This window comes from Pelodiscus sinensis, chromosome 2 (genome assembly GCF_049634645.1).
Source record: "Pelodiscus sinensis isolate JC-2024 chromosome 2, ASM4963464v1, whole genome shotgun sequence".
Classification (NCBI taxonomy): Eukaryota; Metazoa; Chordata; order Testudines; family Trionychidae; genus Pelodiscus; species Pelodiscus sinensis.
In genome coordinates this window covers 209,508,246-209,522,405 of record NC_134712.1, presented here as the reverse complement: position 1 = coordinate 209,522,405, position 14,160 = coordinate 209,508,246, and the positions used below count along the sequence as shown (strand labels likewise).

At 38.7% G+C, this 14,160-nt stretch overlaps 1 protein-coding gene across 9 annotated transcripts in view; it reads left to right on the top strand.

The window, feature by feature from the left end:
• The window catches only part of UMAD1 (UBAP1-MVB12-associated (UMA) domain containing 1), a 152,449-nt gene that overhangs the window by 125,344 nt on the left and 12,945 nt on the right, over nucleotides 1–14,160 (top strand). For 5 of the 9 annotated variants that reach the window (XR_012902036.1, XR_012902035.1, XR_012902038.1 and 2 more), the window contains 2 exons: nucleotides 2,403–2,541; nucleotides 4,959–5,315. The exons of 2 other annotated variants lie outside the window; for them this stretch is intronic. The gene's annotated coding sequence lies outside the window, so the exon portion shown is untranslated. 2 more of the 9 variants (XR_012902033.1, XR_012902034.1) reach the window with 2 other exon arrangements.

Sequence of the window (14,160 nt, the reverse complement as noted above, 5' to 3'; positions counted from 1 at the left end):
TATAATACTAAAAAGCAATAAAAAATATTAGACCTAAAAATTTCAATACCAATATTCTCAAAAATTGAAAATGAATTGTTTTAATTATTTATTTTTATATAAACAATAAAAATGTTAGATGAGCGAAGGCGGTAAATGAGTTTTTTAAAATTAAAAGAATATCTAGCGAAACTCCTTACGTTTATCACCACAGTTACTTAAATCTGACTAGAAATGTCCCAGATTGTTAATTTGTACGTATATAAGAATAACTCTAGGAATAAAACTTTTGCTTACTGAAAATTGTCTTTTGACTATAAAATTATTTCCACATTTAGGAAGCAATACTTCTTGTACAGTTTTTTAAATGATTTCTTATATGCAACATTCATCTTATACATTCTTTGCACCTTTGACAGAGTAGTTAGCATAAGAAGAGAAGCTGTTGTAAGGTACAATCATGCATTGTCAGGAACAGGAAACTGGAATATTCTAAATTGTACTTTTGCATATCTACTTCATGTGCTTTTGTGAAAGTATCTGTGCCCCCTACTTCAGTGTATTTGTCTATTATCTTCATGGCCAACAATGTTAGCAACTGGTTTTCCCCACTATGTTGGTGGCAGACCACAAGACAGATCCTCAAGGTAAAAACTGTCATTGCTCCTTTGAAGTAACTGACAATTTGCCTGAACTGAGGATCTATCCTCATACCTATTGCCTTGGCTGGGGCATAAGATTTTGCCTTCTTAGCTTGTCCCATATTACTTTCTTCCTTGAGAATGTCAACAGCAGATTACAGACTTGCACGTGAAGCTTTTTCAGTCAACTTTGCTCTTCATTTAAACTTTAACTACCCTTTTTCAGTTGGTATTGCAATTCCATTAAAGAGAACCAGCAAATTTCTTCCTTGGAGCTTTGGAAAAATATGTTCTCAGTCTTCCTGCTGGATCTAAGATGTCTGAAGGAGATGAAGGGGAGAGATAAGGACAGGAATGCAGTGTTTGTTTAGCTCACCTACAGCTGTCACAGAAAGCTGGCTTGTTCACGCTGCCAAGATCTCCAGCATTAGTAGGAGAATCCATATGCACACGGGGAAGCTGATTCTTATAAAGCAATGCTGGCGAATATCCTCTTAGTATCTAAAAGTGATTTATGAATCCACCTTCCATTTGACATATGAAGTTGGCATAATGGGAGTATGTCAATAGGTCCACAGCACCCAGCCAGCTGGCTCTGGAGATTTTCCATTGTACCAAAGAACAAGAGACTCCATTGGAAGCAGCAGCACCTTGCTGATCACACAAAGTCCAATGGAAATTGAGTTCTTACCTAGAGATGCTGCAGATAGAAAAATAATTGTGTTTCTGAGCAGATTCCACTCCTCTTGGCCTCCACTGCATTATTTTGTTTGAAAGAGCTGTCAAGGTTTGGACAAACTCAGTCTCCCTCTCCAAGAAAATACAGAGTAAGGCAATTCTGAAAAATACCTTCTTTGAAGCATCGTTTGCAACAGATATATTCCTGGACTCTGAAGTTAGTGAGCTATTCACTGGCCTCTAACTCAGTAGCCCTATCTGTTTGAGAGACCATTCAAAACTGATATCTGGGCAAGAAACCCTGTAAAACTACCAAAGTGATCTGGATCAGTGTTTGAATCATGACACCATACAAGAGGAGAGTAGAAGCTCCACACGTCGTCACAGCTTATTAAACTGAGAACACTGCTGCCCATGAAGGCTCAATGTCAAATGCTTTGCATGGGAGAAAAAATGGAAGGCAGCAACATGACTTTCTATTCACGTTTGAGAAACTGCAATGTTGGTATACTGTGGATTCAGCATCTGCCAGGAGAGTCTTCTAGTACATGGTGGCTCAGAAATCCCTTGGCTTGTTTTGCTCTCAGTCATTGTTTTACATAGCTATTGATCCTATACTTCTCTGACCCAGATATGGCCTTTACCACTTTGTCCCATCATCTCGTTGTTAGGACAATGGGAGATGAAGGGCATATTACAGTGGGGAGTTATTTCAAAATAACTGCCATTATTTTGAAATAACAAGGCGAGCATCCACACTACCACACCTGTTATTTCAAAATAATAACTCTTGCTTATAAAATATACGCTTATTTCAAAATAGTTATTTCGGGAGTTATTATTTCAAAATAACCTGGTAGTGTACAGATAGCAGAAGTGAACAAAGAAAGAGAACATTTCTTACCTGAGAATTTCCTCCCTTGGATTCTCCATGTCCTAGAATTGGATTCCCACAAAGGATTATTTCTTAATAGTTGCATAGTTAATGTCCAGGTCTTTGGACCTGTTGTAGATAATAAAAGGCCCTGTTACAAATGGAAATTAGTTTACCTTAATTTATAATTAAGTATTTTGGTAATAAGAAGTTTTTTTTAAATTTTATAGCCTTGAAAACTACCATTCTGGCAAAGCAAGGTGGGATGATCTTCTGCTGTCTCTTTGATGAAAGGGCAGGCCTGTTACTAGCAAGCTTGAAGAGAAGAAAAAAACAGTTAAACACTGATCCAAGAAAATAAATTCTCAGGTAAAACAAATTTTCCATTCACTAATATTGTATACGCAAATGCAGTGGCCAACACTAAATAAAAGGTAGAGTGGTTTGGAGAAAAGCTAATTCCTAATTATCTACATCCCTGAAATTGATTCATCTGTATAAAATGTGCATTATTGAATGTAACTGAAAGACAGTGCAACCAACCAACCAGTTTCAAGACCTCAGTTATTTTCAGTAGCTGAGCACTCAAGTCCCATTTATATTAAGAGTGCTGGGTTTTCTTAATACTTCTGAAAATCATGTAGCGGTTCTTGCATCTTTTTTGCACACTCAAGGAAAATCAAGCGAAAGATTAGCAACTCCAAAAGGGCAAGATATTCTAGCTCCAATTTTTACTTCAGTAAAGTTACTCCAAATATACTTGTTTAACTGAGAACATAACTCGGCCCCAAATGTTTAAAATCTCTTACTGCTAACTAAAGTTAAATTAACATTTTAAAAACAATTTCTCATTTTAAATACAAAATCTCCTAGTACAGGTGTTTGATAAATATGTGTAATATTGAGTTTATACTAGAAAAAGGTTGATTCCATGAAAATGCAAAATAAAACAAGATTAATTATTTATGCTAGTGGATGGAGCAGAGACACTTCTCTGCCACAGATTGAAGGTGATCACTGAGGGCTAAATTCTTCCACCCTTATTAACATTTTCTAATAGTTTGTTCCTCATCCTGCATCACTGAAATCAATGGCACAACTCAGAGTGAGTAAACGTTGCAGGATCTGGCCAACCATACAGTGCTCACTAATCAACGGCAGAGCTAGGAACACTACCTGTTATTAAGGTTGCCCAAATCTTCCAATTGTAAGACTGTTTTCAGTTGCTTATAACTTTGCCACACTTTAACCATTTGGCATGTTGTCCATGCTGAGTAATTGTGTCTGACAAAATGTTATTTGTTTTGGAAAATTTCACCCAAATGGTTCCACTGTTTCCAAGAATGAAGCTAGGAGAAAACTAAATTGCTTTGCTCATTATTTTTTTTTAATTCTGATTATCCTTTCTTTTAAAAGCTCTAGTTTTCTCACACTCCTGCCCCATGCCCACACACTTTGCAACAAGGATTTGGAATTTGTCAGGATAACTGCCTTTGTGTCAGGGATGTGTCTTCTGCCATCTCTTTGAAAATCTGCATAAATTTCACTTAGTTGTAAGCTTTTGATCAAACAAAATTTGCAAATGCTCAGTAGGTACTTTGATTTTTTACAAGTAAATTCCTTGAAGATTCCATCTGTATAACTGTGCATCAGCTCAGGGCTGAACAGGTTTTCTGTAATTGCAGTTTTGGGCTGCCACAGGCCTTGCCAGGTCTGAGTTTGAGCATCTGATTGTAGACAAGGAATGTTCTCTTCTGTTTCTCAGTGACTCTTGGTAGGCCCAGCCAGCCTGGAAGCTGAAGCTGCCAGGTCTAAATACAGAGGAGACAAAAGCCTGAATGGAAGAAGTGGACTGGGACAAGGAGATTAGGAGGTGACGCAAAAACTGAGATTAGAGACTGGTGAGAGGAAAGGGAGGTGAGACTGATATTGGTTGTACAAGGAGATTGGAACTGAAAACCAGTGGGTTGAAGGAGATGGAGAGGCATATATGACAAGGAGCTGGGGTGGGCATGGAAAATCATGACTAACTGGGCAGACAAATTGGGACAACAAATCCTGCAAGAAATATTGGGACTGGGAGCCAGTGGAATAGGGAAATGTGGAGGTTTATTAGAGGCCAAGATGAGAAGACAAATAAGAAGCCTGGAGAGGCAGGACCTGGGTTTGGCTGGCAAGGAACTGGGGAGTATAGGGGGAGAGGTATGGGAATTGCTGGGTAACTGGTTTGGGAATGCCGATAGGTGAGAGTGAACGTGGGATTAGATGCATGAGGAGTAGAGATTGGGACTGGCTAGATGAGGAGAATGAGACTGGAATGGGGAGACTGAAATGGGCAAAAGATGAATCTGGGACAACTACAAGTTGGAGGAGGCGGGGCAGAAAGGTCACAACTGGAGGAATGGGCAGAAGAATCTATGCACACTACATAACCTTGATAGCTTCTTGTTAGCAAGTATTTGTGAAATGTGCTAGCAAAGTGCCTCATCCTGCTGATTCACATAAAGAATGAGGACCTGCTACTGCTGTTAGTTATTCAAGTCTGTACAGGGGCCCCCAAAAGTTCCTGCCTACTGATAATTCATTTTGGGTGTCAATATAATACTGCATTATGGAATATCTTTTTCAATTTTTCACTGAGAAATTACATTAATAATCTTTTGATACATAGTTTATCTTAAGGTTACAAAGTCAAGCAGTGAAAATTAGGAAATGCCAAAATAATTTGCCCTCCTTGTACAAATTAATTATGATAGTCTTTAATCATTCATCTACCTGTTTTTCAGGAACCCTGCCTCATTCAGTGCACAGAATGAACAGTGTCCAATTAATGAACAAGTACAGTAAAACTCCAATAGTCCAGCATCCAATTGTACAGCACTCCCGATAGTCTGGCATCAAAATGGCAAGAGCCTAGTGAGTGAGCTTCAGCAAAAAACGAATCACAAGGCAGCAGTGGTTACTTTATTAATAGTTTAAGTGATTAGCCAGTGCTGCACACTACTATACATAGTATCCTCTGCTTTCTGTATTCAAAGGCTTCGCAACAATGAGTGCTGTACTGTACATTTATTCTTTCATTCTATGACTAAATTTATGTATTACAGTATGTACAATAAAAAGGATAAAAAAGGGTTAAAAAACTGAAACATTGCATTATACTGTATACAGTATGTACAATAAAAAGGGTTAAAAACACTTTATATGCAGTATATGAGAGAGAGAGAGAGAGATCCGTCTTATAGTACCTCCTGATAGTCTGGCATATCCGATAGTCTGGCACCACCTAGGTCCCAAAGGTTCCAGATGATCGGAAATCTACTGTATTTTGTTTTCTCCTCTTTGTCTAGTGTGAAGCCCCATTCCTTGTTTAATGCACACTATTCCAATGATTCAGTGTGAGAATCTCTCCAATGCCTTCAATGGTCTTTGGATTAGGTCCATTTCAGAATCACTGAGCAATCCCACAAGAAATATAATTATTATAGGCAGGGCTCGCCGAGTGGTGGCGAGCCCCACTCGCCAGCCGTGCGGTTCTGCGCATGCATAGATCGCTCCACATCGGCTCTTCTGGGGTGTAATCTGCTCGCTACAGGCGAGTAGATTACACTATTTGTCAATCCCTGATTATAGGGATCACAGAAGGTGTGGGGTGGTAGGTAACAATACAAACACTTTTAAAAAAATCATCCTCTAAAATAAATGGAAAGGTGGAAGAGAAGGGAAGGATAACAAGAGAAATTCTGCTAACAGAGTCTGCAGAAATTACAAGCTCCTTGGGGTGAGAACTGTCTTTCTGTTCGGGTTGTACAGCCTCTGGTGCAATGGAGCGGTGGTCCATGAGGGGGGCTCCTAGGTGCTATAGAAATACAAGTACTAATTATAGTCAATATCTTTGGGAAACAAAAATAAACCAGTATTGCTTAAAAATGAAGACTGGAGTGAAGCTGTTGTCATGGCCAAGCAAGTTTTTCATGCTGGTGGTAACCATGGTAATGATACAATCCCTTTAATGCTTCTGCCAAACAATGGAAATTCTGAGTAAAACTGAGGTAATCAAGGTCAAATTTCTTGGTCAAGGTATAACCACGCTCCAGAGACTATAATAATGAAGTAACAATAATTCTGATAACTAAATAAAGATTTTTTGCAATCCATTCAAAATGTCTGGCAGTCCAAATTCAGCCCGTGGTGTAAAAGTAATACCTGTCAGCAGGAGGCTCAAGCAGGAAACTTCACATTTACCCAGGGCCAACCTCATGAAGCAAGTGAGGAATATCAACTTAAAATCAATGTACCACTTCAAAGGCCACCAAGTAACAGAGGGCATAATCACAATTGGTCAATCCACTGACCAAATGTGCCACAGCGTTCTGCACAAGTAGGGAATGATGGAGAAGCACTATTGAAATGCCAACTGGGAAGGCACATGATCACACAGAGATGTTTGTTGCTGTTATGGGACTGTCAAAAGATAATAAAGGCGCTGCCTGGGAAAATACAAAACTCTCATCACATCGAGCATACCTGTCCATGAAAAGGGTGTGATTGAAAGTCATGCCAAGATTCTTATCCTGGTTCACAACCACAGAACACATCCCTTAATGTATGGATGCTTCTTAGCCTAATGGTTTTTAGAAGATAGGCTCAAACTATGAGGGATGCTAAATGTTAATTTTATATACCCACCAATTAACACTTGTCCCCCAGATTAGAAAGAACAGATATGACTAGGCAATAACCCCCTTAATGCTATTCTTGAACATTGTCTAGTTCAACGGTTCTCAAACTTTTTGGGCTCCGAAGCCCTTTACATGCGTAAAAATTTATGCAGAGCCCCAGCGGTCCACTGATTGTATGAGTTGTACCTATTGATGTTTCCAGTTTGTCAACCTCGCGGAACTCCTGGAGAGGGCTCTGCGGAGCACAGTTTGAGAAACACTGGTCTCATTCCTTCAAGATGTTCCAGATCTATAAAATATCTAACTTGCCTTGAAATAGCTCCAAATCTCTAAATAGTTTAACTTTATACTCACAACCAGAGCTCAGTGGGAACCAGATTTTCTATATCATTGAAAATTCTATAAATTTAAAGAAAGTTTCTATTTCAAAATAAAACAAAGTTCAAAATGAATTAGGATGGATTGAAATATTATGTTTCAATCAAAACACTTTGGTCTATTCCTTATTTCTTACATTTCTTTAAAAACATTGCTGATAAAAGAAATTTCTATAAAAAAATCATTTTGAAACAAACATTTAAGTGTTCCATTCCATTAATATTAAAATGCCATTGAACTGGAATAACTGAAATGCTTCATGTCTTCTCTTTTTTTATATACAATGGAAATCATCTAAATCAACATACTTGATTAATTTGCACTTTCATATAGAAAAACATTGTTGGAGATTTTCTAGCTCTACTCACAAACAGCACGTCTGCACAGCAGGGTTAAAGCCGAATTAAGCTAAACAACTTGAGCTATGTCAATTGTGTAGCTGAAATTGAAATAGCTTATTTCGGCTTTTGATGCTGTCTACACAGCAGAAAGTCCGACTCAGAGCATTCTTTCTCCGATTTCCCTTACTCCTTGTAAAATGAGGATTACAGGAGTTGGAGTAAAAAAGTTCTCTAGCTCAACAATATTTCAACATTATGTCTAAATTACTGTTTGCTTTCAAACGCAGACTGTGTTATTTTGGAATAACGTCAGTTACTCTGAAATAATGCTGCTGTGTAGACATAACCAAAATGTTTAGTTCTTCATTGAAAGAGGCCACATGTTCAAAGAGAAAAGCACCTAAAAAACTTAAAACTTGCTCCTGGCTTTTTGAAAATCTTAACTCAGGTACCTTTAAATTCAGGTTGGCTGCTATGTCTAGAAGCACTCAGCATAAGGACATTTTCATTGAGATATTCTTGATTAGGTATGGGAGCACCTGCTTCCTTTTTTCCAGGCCACTTGAGACACCAGTAACACATTGCATAGTAGAATTTATTCAGTTTCATTACACCATTCTCAGTTAGTTGTAACCTTGCCCTTAAATTCTCCTTCTATTGCCTTTCAAAACGTACTTGCACTGTACATATTGAAATTATCTATGTTTTACCAAAGAAACAATATTATTAATGGCTGTGTAGCCACCAGTAGAAAAGAGTAGAGTCAATTTTAATTTTAGAAAATAGGGCTAATTTCACAGTAGGTTCTAATTTGTTGCCTGTGTGACTCTCCCATGTGTTTCACTAGTTCTTCACCAGGAGACTTTTACAAAACAACATATAGGCTATGGACATTTTTAAAAGTGTTACGTTTTAAACATTAATCTCTATGCTTACTAGGCTTCTCAATTTTTGGCTTAGTTCCTGTATAATTAAATCTTACAGCACAGTTAAGTCTGAGCAGGACAGGTTGAAATAAGCTTGTGGGCATAACCAGATGGTTCTAAGAGGTGTGAAAAGATTTTTTTTCTCCAGCATACAACATTGCACAATTGCTAATGGTGTATCCTGTATGTGTAATGAGTGGGAAGAATATGTGCATTTCTCTTAAATATTGTTGATCCTTGTCAGAGGCAAGATACTGACTTGATGGATCAAGTTCATGTTCCAACGCTCATGCTTTTATATTCACTGTTTTCTCATTGTAGGTTTTTTCAGAGCTGGCTTTCTGTGTTTTGGTGCTTGGGATTTCTAGGGGTACTATGGTCTGGAAATTCATGATGGTTACTACATCTACAGGAACTCGTTAGAATGACTTTTTCATGGGGAAGGTAAAAGAGATTAATTGTGCTCTTGATTAGGCAAGAGAACAGCTGCTTTTATTTTCTAGGCCAGTGAGTTTCTAAAAACGAACTGAAGTCCAGTTCCACAAAGGTACTTTGGAAGGTAAGTCCCAATTTTATGTGCTACTGTGATCCACAAAATCCCACTGGGCTGTCACTTAGCCCTGTAGTTACCTAAATTTGCTTGACACCTAAGTTTCTGTTCTAAAAGTTCCCTAAATGCCCTTGTTTCTCCTTTTGGGCATGCACAGTGCTACCTAATGTTGAACAGCAGGACACCTATCTCTCACCCAAACCCCAGAGTGAACTACGTCGCAGGGGAAGATCAGCAGAGAAGCGTTTATCTAACCTTTTGGGCCCTATCCAATGGGCATCCTTAGTGCTGCTTTATGGATTGGGTCCCATTCAAAATCAAGCAACAGGAATATGGGTAGAGGTGCCCACCTTAATGATTTTAGCTCAGTGGTTAGAGCTGTCATCTGAGAGGTGGGAGATTCAATAACTCTCTCTGTCTGAGGGGGAGAAGGCAGACTGCTGCCTCTCTTGTTGAAGCTGTTGTACTATGTATAAATATTTACAGCCAATAAGACTGTGAGACTGATGCTGTAGCCTGATGGGTAGGAGACCCACTAGCCAGTTCCCCTGCTCCAGACACTTTCTTTAGTCACAGTGGAATAGCTTCAACAGAAGAAATTGAGAGACACCTGTATTAGACTGTCCTATAGCTCACTGGACAGGGTACTCTGGTGGCGGGTGGGAGATCCCTGTTAAAATTGAATTTGTGCTTTTTCACATCCCAGGTAAATACTCTAAACACTGGGCTAAACGTTATAGGGAGGACACTGCTTCCTTTGTTGTATGAGGAGTTAGACAGGCACCTGACCTGCTCTCGCAAGAAATTATTTAGATACTTAAGCCACATGACTATAGAAGAAGAGACCTGGTTGTGGATTGCTAGCAAAGAAAAGTGCCTCCTTGCAGCCCAGACTTAAGCACCTAACTTTGTGAGAGGGGAAGCTCTAAAGTTATGCCCTTTCCTCAGCATCTCCCATTGATTATCTTAGGCAGCTCCTCACCACCCCTATTGGTTTTTGTGGGCACATTCTTAGGTGACTATCTGTCTCCATTCATTGTATAGGAAGCCTAAGTGCCTAACTCAGATTTTGTGTTATCACTTTGCTGTTCCAGTGTCCAAAAATCATTTTGATGTCCAGAGTCCTTTTGTGGATGTGGGACCAATTTTGCCTCTGAAATATTGTGCTAACTTTTGTGATTGTGCAATCACATTTTTTCCAGTGGTTGTTTTTTATTTTTTCTTTGTTGCTGTGTGAAAGACCTACAAAAACAACAGCAGAAACTGATTACCAAAGGGAAACAATGAAACGACCTAAACTAAAAGAGATATTAAATGCTGAAAGTAAATAAATTTTAAAAAATAGAGAAATATTTTGGATCATTTAGTTATAATAATCTTGTGTGTTACTTGGATCAAAAAAATACATAAAGTGTTCAGGCAGAAATGTAATTAAGTTGATGTTATGTTTAATCATTCTTGCCTTTGATACCTTCTTCTGCCTCTCTTTGGAACTGAGGTTACATCTACACTGCACCTCTCTTGCACAAAATCCTATGCAAATGAAGCGCAGATTAGCATATTGCCACGCTTCGTTCACATAATTAATTAGGGGCGGTTTTTGCACAAGATGCTGTGTAGATGGCTCCTTTTTGCACAACTCCCCCCCCCCCCCTTGCTCAAGAGCCATACTTCCTCATTTTTTCACGAGTACGGGTTCTTTCGAAAAAGAGTTTTTTTTCCCGGAAGAACCCCATCGAGACTGTGGGGTTTTGGGGTTTGTTTGGTTTTTTTTCAAAAAACCATTTAAAAAAAAACGCTCGGACATGATTATGCAAATGAAGCGTGAGATTTGCATTCTTCTTTCGAGAGACGAATGCAGTCTAGACATAGCCTTAGGGTACGCCTACACTGCAACATTATTTCGAAATAACTAGCGCTATTCCGAAATAACATCTGCACAGCAGGCAGTTATTTCGACATAATATCAAAATACTGTCAAGCTGGAGGCCTTCTTACTCTGACTCCTGTAATCCTCATTGTACAAGGAATAAGTGAAGTCAGAGAAAGAGTACTCTATTTCGAAATAAGTACTGTATAGATACTCCCTATTTCAAAATAAGATACACAATTGACATAGCTCAATTTGTATAGCTTATTTTGAGGTAAGCCCTGCAGTATAGATGCACTCTTAGAAGCATTAGTGCCATTGCTTTATGTTCTGATTCTCTAAACCAGGCATGTCCAAAGTCCGGCCCGGGGGCCAATTGCGGCCCGTGTTCCGGTTTAATACGGCCCCCCAGGTAATTTGGCAATATCTATCTTTTATGGCCCCCAACGAATCCATATGTATTGAGATGAATACATTGTAAAATCTCAGTTAATGTCAGTTGGTCTAAATCAGTTATAAATATATTTGGACACAACATGTATACTTGGTGTTATGTTCCTGTTCATATTTTTTTAACTTAAAAGTTGACAGACAACCTTTATTACCAATAATATGTAATGTACTTTACAATGTTCCTGACATATATTTCAGCTTCCTGGATTTTTTTTTTCATCTGGCCTTCAGATATGAAAGGCAGAGTGGTTTAACACCTGTTTAGATTTGTCATCCATGTGACGAAATGAAAAGTATGCCATTTGCAATAAACTTTGCATAAAATAGTTAATTTGCATTTAATTTTAATGGTTCAAAGAATGTCAGGCAAAATGGTCGGCCCTCATGCATGTTCACTTCATCAAATCTGGCCCTCTTTGAAAAAAGTTTGGACACCCCTGCTCTAAACCAATTAATCTCTCATTTTCAGTGTTTCTTTTTGCTCAACAACAGCAGAACTTTAACTACCAAAGCTAAATGCTGTTTTCATTTTCAACCTTTATAACATGACTGAAAACAAAGGACTGACACAGGTGTACCTGAGTAGGAATTTAAAACTATACATTTAATAAGTGTTACTGATGTCCTAATTTGATATGTTAAATATAAGAAATTCTGTTCTATAATCTATACCTACCTTTTGGGGTATATCTGCAATTGAGCTGAGAGGTGTGTTTCCCTGTTCACATAGGGATGACATAGGAAATTACCATCTTGATCTTGTAAAACACAGTCAAGTCTTTATTTGAGTCATCATGGGAGAGACAAGGTGCAAGAAGTGATATCTTTTATGCAAGCAATTTCTGTTGTTGACTGAGATAAGTTTTTGAGGTCACTAAGTGTTTTTCAGGTCTGTGTAAACTTGAATGCTTGTCTTTTTTACCAATAGGAGTTGATCTAATAAAATGTTACCTCATCCACCTTGTGTCTCTAATATTTTAGGACCAACATTACAACAATCATAGGAGCACATTTAATTTGTAGCATCCTAGGTCCTAATTGCTTGTCCTTTCTTCAACTAGGAAAACAACCTTTTTCCTATTAAAATAATCTGTTTGGACTGATAGCTTTGATATCTCATAGGAGTTAAGTGCTGCTTGCTGATGGCTAAAGTTGCCATTGTGGGCCCACATGTATCAACAAATACAGGTGGGACCTCCCTGGGTCCAGCATCTTCAGGACCAGGGTAAGTCAAGGCTCTCCTCTCAGTTGTCAGCCCTGCTCTCTGCGCTCCTGAATCTGCCCAGATGGGGCTTTCTAGTCGGCAATACCCATGGTCCTGCCACACCAAGGATGTTGCCAGACCCGAGACCTGGATTTTAGAGGTTCAACCAGCATATACCACATATGTGTTTTGATGAGTAAATAAATCTATTTTTTTTTGTTTATGGTCTATGTAAATTGGTATTGTTAAGTAGCTAGAATCCTCTTGCATGCTTAAATATCCTTGAGGCTGATGTAGTATGTATAGGACAGTATCCACTGACAAAAGATTTAGGATTAGAGTAAAGGAAGAACAGGCTACACAACAACCAAGTTATTCCTTTACTACTTCCTTATAGTGCAAGTTACCCCTTTTAGTGTACATTAATAACGCGAAAGGAATTTGTACTGTGATGTACTTTTACATTGGAAGCCCTTAGCAAAGTGCAGGTCAGGTGACTGAGATTAGAAGGATGAATCTCTAGTTGTTCACAGAATGCTTTTTTTCATAGGCTGCTTGAAGAGATGGAAATGGAGATAACTATTTCTAGCATGCCAGGTGAATTGGAAAACTGTAGCTGCTGGGATCATGACCCTCTCCAAGGCATAATAAGTACCTTATGTGGCCATCCATAATGAAAGTGTGTCCGCTGCATGTGCAGCAGTGTTTCTCTCAGCAATGAGGTGACAGGTAGTCTTGACAGTGACCAATACGCTGAGAAAACTAAGGCTAAAAAACACTAACAGGCCACTAAATATTACAGGTTGCCAGATGTGGGGCTATACACAGACAAACATTCCACAGGATCACTGTGGGTACTTACTGTAGGTAAGTAAATGATCTTTACCCTTCCAAAATGTGCAGTGTGAATTACCAATGCCAAAGACGCTCATGATGTCAACTGTAAATGTACATAGTGGAGAAAAGTGAGAAAAGTAACTGCCCTGTACTTTTCATTCTTTCTGAAGCACCTGGCACTGGCCACTAGCAGAAGACAAGATACTTGGTTAGAGGAACCTTGGGGCTGACCCAGTATGGATAGCCTTATGTTCTTAATTGCACGGGAACGGCAACTCTAAATCCCTTGTTTGGAGAGCAAGGGATGTAAGTCCCCACCCACAAAGAGGTGACAGCTGGAAACCTAAAAGGGATATCCTTGAGCAGATCAGGAAGGGAGCAAAGGCACAGGTAACTCTAGAACTACGGCAACAATATATGCACTTCTCTAAATACAGAGGATTTTTCTTTTCAAATTTGCTAGTGGTGTATTGTCTTTAACAAATCAACTATCTTTCTTGTCTTTCTGAAAAACCCAACACATATGACTGACGCAAGCATGTGAATATTTGTGAATTCTTAACCCGTACAATGCTCTTTTATTCAAAATGTTTTTCTGCTAAAAACTCAAGTTCCCTTTTACCACCGAGTCCTTTAAAACAAAACAAAAATGTCTACAAAAACATTTTGGAATGTTTTGTTTTGCTTGAGGTTGGGGAAAGGAAGATGGCATTTTTCACAGTTACATCTGTGTGCACAGGTGTAGGC